The sequence below is a fragment of the Doryrhamphus excisus genome, linkage group LG10, assembly GCF_037039965.1.
Source record: "Doryrhamphus excisus strain RoL-2023G ecotype Guam linkage group LG10, RoL_Dexc_Guam_v1.1, whole genome shotgun sequence".
NCBI classification, from domain to species: Eukaryota; Metazoa; Chordata; class Actinopteri; order Syngnathiformes; family Syngnathidae; genus Doryrhamphus; species Doryrhamphus excisus.
The window spans coordinates 14783057-14793428 of record NC_136366.1 but is presented as its reverse complement, the minus strand read 5'-3'; the positions used below and the strand labels follow the sequence as shown (position 1 = coordinate 14793428).

The 10372-nt window shown below is 39.4% G+C and overlaps 1 protein-coding gene across 6 annotated transcripts in view; it reads right to left on the bottom strand.

Annotated features, from left to right (window-relative positions):
- LOC131120080 (alpha-1A adrenergic receptor-like) overlaps positions 1-10372 on the bottom strand; it is a 202188-nt gene that overhangs the window by 177159 nt on the left and 14657 nt on the right. The gene's annotated exons all lie outside the window — the stretch shown is intronic.

Here is a 10372-nt window from a genome sequence, read left to right as displayed (position 1 = left end):
GACACTAAGTGGCACAGCAAATTGCATTGGCGCCAACTGGCACAGGCCCAGTGGACTCTTAGCATTACAGTGTTCACAAACGATCAGCACTTAGGTGCAATCTGAACTAGTGTTGACTTAAAACAGACCAAAAAGTGATAAGGTGAAAACAAACCTAATGTGAAATATACAGTATCACCTGCAGTTTTCATTGCCAGTCTTTTACAAGTTTCAGTCTGACTCCAATGAGTCAACCAGGTAATAGTACAGTGGACAATCAGTTTTCAAACGGCCCCATTTTCAGGTCATTTAACTTAGTTATCATAAATATTGTGCATAACAAAATGTTGTATTTATATTAACATTATTGAAGAACCCCACATAAGAATTCAGAGTTTTTGCAGCACTGCAACCCTGCTGACAACCATTCAGTGAACTGCAGTGTGAACAAGGGTAAAAAGGTGATACAGTACATTATACCAATTCATTTTTGTGTCACAAAGAAAACACAAAATAAATCTGTAACATACTGGATTGATCCAGGCTATATGTTATACGGAGACAGCTTGCACCTTTCCTTTACATTTTTTGTAATAACAGTACAAAAGATGGTTGTACCAACAGAATACTAAAGCAAAACAACTTTACTTTCTGTTTTATGAGTTGCACAGCCTCACAGTCCCCACCACAGGGGTCCGTCCTGGAAGTCCTCCCTATTCTATGCAGCCTTCGCTGATCCTACCTCCGCATGAAACCTCATTGCATACATTTTCTACATATCTCTGCTAAGTATTGTCTCTGTCCTCCTTCTTCCTTTTTGTGTCACTGTCTGATCTGTTGCTGTTCATGATGATCTCCATAACTCAGGATCCATCAGTGGCATGTGAAGTGGCAGAGCAGACAGTACTGTATGCCTCACAGAAGATACCATGCATTATTCATGGGACTTCAGTTCCCTGGCGACTAACAGTTGGCGCTCTAAAGCCCTTCACCAAAGAGGCCCCTGAAAGAGGATGTTAAACTATAAGCTTAATGGTGACATTAAATTTAGCACAGTGAAAAATGATATATTGGAGGCCCGGCAGTCTCGAGCTATTAAGGGATGAAAAAGAGCTGAGAGCAGATGCATACTACTCAGAAAACTAATTTATTGCTTACATTTTTTCAATAGAAATATAAGTTAGATAGGTTTGAAATAAAAACGAGTCAATGTCCAAAGGGAAGGATTATTTGACCCCAAATTATGTATAATTTTGCCTAACTTCAAGACTTTACTCACCAGCAAAGCAGCTACATTTTATTTTATGTGAATGTGACATTCATTTCACTTTGCTTGTCTAAAAAGGAGGCGTCACAGCTCAGGAACTTGTGTAATCTCCAGCTTTGACACTAACCGGGTTTTAGTCTAATCAGGACTGCTGAAGAAGCTCATAAAAGTGAACTCCGTTGTTGAACCAGTGCAGATTTTCTTTATATGAGTGAAATGATGATGTAACTTCTTTGCAACCCACACAAGGAGCAGCATTCAGCAGATCATCTGTTTTAGCCATCTGCTGCCAATGCTTCCTGTTGAGATACTCTCAGACACATCACCGACAAACTTCTTGGTGCCTTCTCCTGTTTCCAGGAAAAACAATGTTTGGCTGTAGTTATGAACAACTTTCACTGATGTCTCTCCTTGATCCTGGTTGAGTGTAAATTTTAACAGCATGAATGCATGCTAGGTTGATTGGCGACTCCAAATTGTCCATAGGTATGAATGTGAGTGTGAATGGTTGTTTGTCTATATGTGCCCTGTGATTGGCTGGCCACAAGTCCAGGGTGTACCCCGCCTCTCGCCCGAAGACAGCTGGGATAGGCTCCAGCACGCCCACGACCCTCAATGAATGAATGTTTCTGGTAATCATACTGTCTTCAAGCTGCACGACGGTCGAGTGGTTAGCGCGCAGACCTCACAGGTAGGAGACCAGGGTTCAATTCCACCCTCGGCCATCTCTGTGTGGAGTTTTACCCGGAGTTTTCCCCGGGTACTCCGGTTTCCTCCCACATTCCAAAAACATGCTAGGTTAATTGGCGACTCCAAATTGTCCATAGGTATGAATGTGAGTGTGAATGGTTGTTTGTCTATATGTGCCCTGTGATTGGCTGGCGACCAGTCCAGGGTGTACCCCGCCTCTCGCCCGAAGACAGCTGGGATAGGCTCCAGCACCTCCAGAAAATGAATGAATGAATGAATGAATGAATGATACTGTTACTTTCACATAAATCTCTTAGCAGGGGTGCCGTAAAGGTAGGAAAACAAACGGGCTACTTTTGGCTTAGCATGCCAAAATAAAGTCAGCAAGCTCAACTGTCATCTTCCTCCCGCAACCCCCCCACACACACGCACACACAGTCAGGACTCATGCCATGTTCAGCTTTAACACAACACATACCTGCCAGGTCGATATGGTGTCCTGAAGCATGTTAAAGAATTTAACAGTAAAAACAAAGCAGTAGAGTGGACTTATTATTGAGATAAAAAAGGGAGCTAGAGCTTCTCCTGCCTCGACTGCATCTCATTCTCTTGTAATGCAAGCAATCCACAGCAATAAAAGGTCAGGAATTATTTTTTGTTTTTTACTGTATTGGATGTCCTGTGTCCTATGACCTGTCCTGTGATTCCATTCATTCATTCATTTTCAACCGGTTATCCTCATGAAGGTCGCGGTGGGTGCTGGAGCCTATCCCAGCTGTCTTTGGGCGAGAGGCGGTGTACACCCTGGACTGGTTGCCAGCCAATCACAGAGCACATGAGGAGAACATTCAAACTCCGGGAATGAAACCCGGGTCTCCTAGCTGTGTGGCCTGCACATTAACCACTCTTCCACCATGCAGCCTGTGAGTGATTTTAGTGTTAAAATTTACAAGAAGTTTTACACATTTCTTAGCACTTTATTTATCTTCTCCAGTTTTTTTCTAGTGTATAAAAATACAATTTTAATTTTGAAACTTTTACATTTACTGTGAAAGTGTAGATGAGAGATGGATTTATTCTGCATGCCTCCAATAAAAACCTCTTTAAACATTTTTTTCTCAATATTCATTAGAAAGCTTCTTGTGTTTGATTTCACTTTACTGCACTTCATGTGATGTAATTCTCTTTTTCTATACTTATTTGACCTTGATTTAGATTTTCAGTCATCTGCTTCTATACTGCTTCTTATATGTACTTCTTATACTGCTGTTTGTTCTGGGTTTTTTTGGGGGGGGGGGTGGGGGGGCTCAAGGCCAATGGAATCAAAATGATCCATCAGTAATATCGTCACTTGTGTGCAAAAAGGATACTTTTAACACTACAAAAACATAAACATATACTTACAGTATATACGTATGTATCTACTTACAGTATATATATAAATGTACGCATTTAAGTTATATATATACATATATTAGTATACAAATTAGTATACAAACTTATGGTATGTTTAAACAGCATATCATATACAGGAGAGGTAAAAAAAAAAAAGTACTGTATGGGTATTGAAATACAGTACATCGCCTGATGTGCATGTAATTTTTTTGTTATGAAAACTGTGAAGTTGATTAATGATCCACTGAGGTGCAAACCGCTGCGTCAATAGTACAGACCATGAAATATGTATATGTTAAATTGCTGTGGGAAAGGTTTACTGGAACTGGATTGACATTCTATGAGTTCTACGAGGAAATGCATGACATAAAAGCATGTTTCTAATTAATGGCTCAGACTGCCATTCAGAAGAGAATTAACAGAATGTATTGTTGTTTAAGTCATAAACTGTCATAATTTGATGCTACTACTCCCTGATTCTAAGGTTATCAACCTGACCTCTACTCCTGTAATTTAATTCCTTCCTTCTCTATTCATTTCTTTTAAAATGCTTATCATATTCACTTTACTGATTGATCTGGAGCCTATCACCATCTTGCATAATCACATGCTCCAACACTGCTGCCAATGTGTACTGTTTGTCAGTATACAAACAGGGTAATATAGAGACAGGTGTGACTGTTACTTTGAAACTGTTCTGGATAATAAGGCCCGTGCCTGCAGCATAGCTTTTGTTCATCTGTTGGCATCTCCCTGCAGTTTTCACATGTGCACGAAGCTACTCCAGGTAGGCCCAGCAGATGGTTGGACACCATGTCCTCGTGCTTCATGAGTACATTATGAATGCTTATCCAGGTTCCAGTGCAAACAGCTGACTGGCTGGCTCTCTTCTGAGTGTTTGTTTTGAATATGTTGCTGAGAAAAAAGCATTTGGACAGTTTAAAGAGTTGGATTCATTTTTACAGTACAAGACCTGATATAACTGCAAAAGTCATGCAGACATAAGAACACCTAAAAATAAAAGTACTGTCCATCTTTACATTTAATGAGCTTTCTATGGTATGACTAAGGGCTTAACCTTAAAAAAGCCCATTTAAAGCCTCAAAACAACCAGACATAACATCTACAGTCAAACGTGCGACATGTTTCATGACGTATCCGAATTCGGACATCTCCTTTGCTCGAACAGCATGATATGATAACATGTATTGCTGCCATTCACATTGTGGAAACCTAATCCATGCAATTTCATTTCATTCTTACCATTCTAGTTAGACATATTATGTTGACCCGTGGATTTAACTACAACATAAAGCAAGCATAAACTGCAGTTTTCCCATTAAATTTAAATTAATGCATATCTCATCCACCATTAGATTCTTCACACAAGACAAAACAAAGCAAGCTTCCTATCAAGAATATAGATGGATTTCCTACAGTAAGTCACTCTCTCCAATTTGCAGAAAAGTGCAATTTTAACAGAGCAGTGTAACATTTAGAGCAGGTGTGACCAATTTAACCAACATGCAGCTGAATTTTGGTGAGAACACAATAAAAAGTCAACGACTGGAAGGAAATCTGTCTTGTACGATGCTGTAGAACGGAAAGCAAACATAACATTGGTGAAAATATATGCGCTATAAACACTTGAGCTGCAGGGGATCTATAATATACAGTGCACTCATATATAGGTTTAATACAGCATTAAAAAAACTATTGAAAAAGATGATCATCATATTCATAGAGGTACATTGCTTCATTTGTTTGTCCATGGTGGTGATGAATCTCTCAAGCTATTCAAATAGGTTAAAAAAAATGCCAGCAAAGACCACAGAGGTTTACATCATTTTCTATCTTTCGAAATATGGAGTGCCTCATAGCGTCATCCTCTTGAAGCTCCACTGGATCTGTGCAGCTCGTTGTAGTGTAGTGTAATAATCATCATATATATATACACAGTATATTCTTTGTCTATTTATCTATGTGTGTATGTGTGTGTGTGTGTGTGTGTGTGTGTGTATATAGATATCCGACCTCCCTCCCACTTACACACACGCCTACCTCGCACATGCACACACCCATATTACATCCTCACTAGTTAGTTCATGTAGACTACATTACAGCATGCTTATGTTCAATTTAAGCTTATATTTAATTGGATATATTTACATTACTTTCACTTACAGTTACACATACTTCACATTTGAACATCTATACACACACACACACACACACACACACATCATCACAAGCTAGGATGACCGCGTTACAATTTGTCACTGGAAATGTCAGGGCAGTTGTGAACATCCAAGCAGACATTGTCTGATTACAAGAGACTCACATGTTTAAATCAGCTGTCCATACATTTCACTTACCACACTTCCCATACACACAACTCCAACAGAGACGGGTAGCCATTTTAATTAACAAGAGGGTAAATTTTACACTTTATGCTGATGTATTACTTAAAAAAAAAAAAAAAAAAAAAAAATCACACTCCCCACTTCACAAATCTATTTCAATCATCAATATTTTTAACACCTTTTCAGACTATTCCATTAACTGGGCTAAATCCACAGTATTGTGCATTAATTTTGGTTTCCAGAGCACCCTCCCACTGCGCTCTGGGAATATCAAGTATTTGGGTATTAACATTTCCTCCAACCTGTCAGACCTGATCCACTTGAATTATACTCCACTATTGAAATCAATGGAGGATGATTTTTCCCGTTGGAGAACCTGGCTCATCTCAAGCTCATCCACCGTGAAAATGATGATCTCACCAAGGGTTAGTAATCTGTATTCCATGATCCCTACCGAACCATCTATAACTTGGTTCAAGTCATTAGATTTATATATAAATACATTTATTTTAATACATACATTTGATAATAGCACAAGGGTGTGTTTTGCCTTGGTCACTCAATGTCATGTCATGCATATTCAAGTATTCGACACGCAGAAGTTGTGCAGCGAAGCGAGTCGTAATGAGTGGAAAGATGTTATCCTTACACAACACCACACTGACTCCTGTTGCCTTCAGCAAATTTGGATGGTTATTAAGGCTTATTTACAGATACTGATGTTTGATCCGGATGGCTTGTCGTTGAATTTGGATGTGGCTCTGTCTGCTTTCCTCAGCTTCATTAACATTGCCACTGTCCATGGTGCTGAAATGAATTATAATGTGCTTTCTCGTTTGTGTTGCTGGAATTACATTTTTTGTATATGTTTAATTAATTATCAATTCAGGAAGAAAGCAAGTGCAAGCAGCGCAGAAAACTAGTCATAGTTTTCAATTATTATCAATGATTATATTAAAATAAACCAAAGAGATATGACTTTAAAGTTATGTTACATCATGGATGAAGTCATTTGCATAGATGAACGGCATAAAATTATATGCACATGGTAATCACAGGAAATCTGCTTTGGTGAAACAAAGAACAGAGGCAACAATTGCCAACATCAAACAATGCAAAAAAAATATTTGCAATACAAATAACACAGTTGCAGTCCAATCAATTGCTTGCAAAGATGAAACATGTCTTCAAGTCATATTCAAAGACATCAAACAGTTCTGGTGAATTTCCATTTTGTTCAAATTAATTTTTTGCAGAACAAATAATGGAAATAGAAATTTAAATGGAAAACTTTGTACACATCACTTATGGTATGTCTTCTCCATTATCGCAGAGGCTTGCATTTCTCACAAAATCCATGACAGTCTGTTCTTACATCCTTCAATCTTTGCACCATGCTGTAGTGTATGGTGACTGTGGCCTTGAAAAACCGAGCCACTCGTGAGTCATTTTGGTGTTAAAATCTTTTCTCACTTCAGTCAAGCAGACTTGTTGGAATAAATCATAAAACAAAGACTAAACAGCACCGGACCCGCAAGCTGCCAATCCCCCAGATGGCACATTACTGCATGTATGCCTTAAGCTGGGGATGATGTATAACTTAAGAAGTAACCTCCGAGCAGCACTGAGGAGTCCCTGAAATCGCGAGCTCATCCACTTTACCCTTCCTCTCAGGGGAACAAAAGGGGAAGTACATACAGTATTTTGTAAATTAGGTGATATGTATTTAAAACCTCTGATCCGTGTGAGCCATTACTCTTGAGACTTTGAAATAAAATGAGCCAAAGAGCAGCAAATGGTGCAATAACCGAATGTGTGTATAGAGATGTCAGGGTGTTGGCTTCAGTTCAGCCTGGACTGGTTTAAATGAAACCAGAGAGAATGGGTGCTTGATTCTGTGCAAGGCAGAGATAACAAAGACAAATCTCAAACCACTGCCTCGGTAGAAGAACGAAATCCTTTCGATCAGCTGTGCAATCAAGTGATAGCGATTAACTCACTGTCTATGGGACATAATCACTGTATGACTGGCTTCATCCATCCTGTGCTCATTTGCTGGTGGGATGGATGGTCATTGTGGATACACGTGTGTGGCTCTGTTCCAAGCAGCTTTCATGGCTCTCTGGGAGACAATGCAAGGTGTGCCGCATGGAAACTGGTTTAAACAGCATATAATCACATCACGTTACCACAAACAAATGAACAATTCATGGTTCATAGAAATGGCAATTCCATGAAATTTTGATTGCAATTGCATATTAATACATACCGTATTTTCCGGACTATAAGTCACCCTTTTTTTCATAGATTGGCTTTTCCTGCAACGTATACTCCAGAGCGACTTATAAATGAAAAAAACTGTTTATGTTACATAAACACTGGACACCTTTTCTGTTCATGTTTAATTTTTGTGTAGCTGAGTAACCATTGTGTTAGCATATGTTACATTCTTTTATTAATGGTAGAACTTGCCTTCCAAGAGGATGCAATGTCTGTTTTGGTCAAGTTTGTAAAATAAATTTCCCCCCAAAAATGTGACTTATACTCTAGTGCGACTTATGTATTTTTTTTTCTACTTATGCATTTTTGGCCTTATGCAACTTATACTCCAGAGCGACTTATACTCCAGAAAATATGGGTATGTATGTTATAAATAGGGCTACCGGGTTGATTAAAATGTTTATAATAATAATCAAGTTAACTTGCTGATAGTTAACTCATTATTATTAGTTAACTCATCATCACTAATTCAGGCATGGGTTTTCTCCGGGTACTCCAGCTTCCTCCCACATTCCAAAAACATGCTAGGTTCATTGGTGACTCCAAATTGTCCATAGGTATGAATGTGAGTGTGAATGGTTGTTTGTCTATATGTGCCCTGTGATTGGCTGGTGACCAGTCCAGGGTGTACCCCGCTTCTCGCCCTAAGACAGCTGGGATAGGCTCCAGCATTTTCCTATACCACTTTTCCTATACTCCTTTTCATATGCCACGCCCACATAAATCATCAGCCTGATTTGAACAAACTACTCTGAACTTCAAAATGTGGTGGAAACACAAACTAAACAGGGCCAAAGGAAACTATTTTTTATCAGGAACTAAAAGTTCCTGAAGTTTTGGTGGGGGATATTGCTTGTTAAGAGAGCAGAAGACAATACCTTCAACAACCTTTTGTGTTTGTTCATGCCAAAATGGCAGGCAATTTGCTCGTATTGACGAAGTGTAAAATCAGCTGTTGTGGAACACAGATGGAATGGGCCGTCTGCAGGCTAATTCCATTGATTGGTGAGGTGGAACTGAGCCAACGCCCAACATGAACCATATGTCTTTCACCGCACATAGTTGGACTCCCAATTGATTTGTAGCTCGATATGTGGTCTGCAAAGACAAAAAAAACATTACTACAGGCTCCTCTGAAAAGCTAAGTTGCCTAAGCAGAAAGATGGGCTTTCCCAGTGCAGCTTTAATCTGACCAGTAACTTCTTTCTCTTTCAGCTTTTCCCTTCAGGGGTCGCCACAGCAAATCAACCGCCTCCATCCAACCCTGTCTTCTGCATTTGTCTCTCTCACACCAACTACCCTCATGTCCTCCTTCACTACATCCAGAAAGCTCCTCTTTGGTCTTCCTCTCTGACTTTATCTCCAAGGCCTCTAACATGTAATGTCCCTCTGATGTATTCGTTCTTGATCCTATCCATCCTGGTCACTCCCAATGAGAACCTCAGCATCCTCATCTCTGCTACCGCCAGTTCTGCTTCCTGTCTTTTCCTCAGCGGCACTGTCTCTAGACCAAACAACAGTTTTGTATAATCTGACCAATGACTATGATCATTAATTCATGTCAGCAAGCAAAGGCAAACCTCCATGCCCCCTGAAGCTTCACTAATGTCTCCAAGTTTGGATAACCAGGACTTTTAGAAAAGATGTAATGACATTTAAAAAAATGATTATTTTGAATACTGATGGGAATTGCAGTGCTTTCACAAGCAAACAGATGTAAGACCTCCTTTCCTCATAACTTTTTAGCCTCTGGCCTGTTATTTATGCCATCATTACTGTTGCAATGGGGTCATCTCACCTCACCCATATGCACAGTAGTTCATTTTGCAAGTATTGCTTTTGTGTTTATTGTTTCTTTTATTGCTCAAGTGCAACAGAATGCTGGTGCTTACTCAGGTTTGGACAGTATAGTTAATTTTTTTTTTCTTTTCATTTCCATGCACCGATGTGGCTGTCATGTTTACCACATGGTGCTATAGCTAATTATGCTTAATTATGCCACCACTGCATCACTGATGTGATCTCTTTTAGGAACTTGGCTCTGAGTAACCTGAACCCTGACCTTATTTTTCCCAAAAATAATGAGTACACCCATATGCACACCCCCGTTGTCTTTTTGATAAACAACTAGTTTAGAAGGTGAAAGTTACGCTTGTGTGAGTGTGAACAATGCCTACATTGTGTGTCTGCCTATTCCAATATCTTTGTTGCACTACTCTGATTGTGCTATGTGATGTGTTCTATGACAAGTTATTAGAATAATAATATCTAATTGTCATCTGGGATAGGCTCCAGTGTAACTCTGGTGAAGTTTAAGCAGCATAGATGGATGGATGGATGTTGGTTTTTTGTCATCTTTACAGGGACTGTTAAATTGGTGAGGGGGCAAAGCATGCTG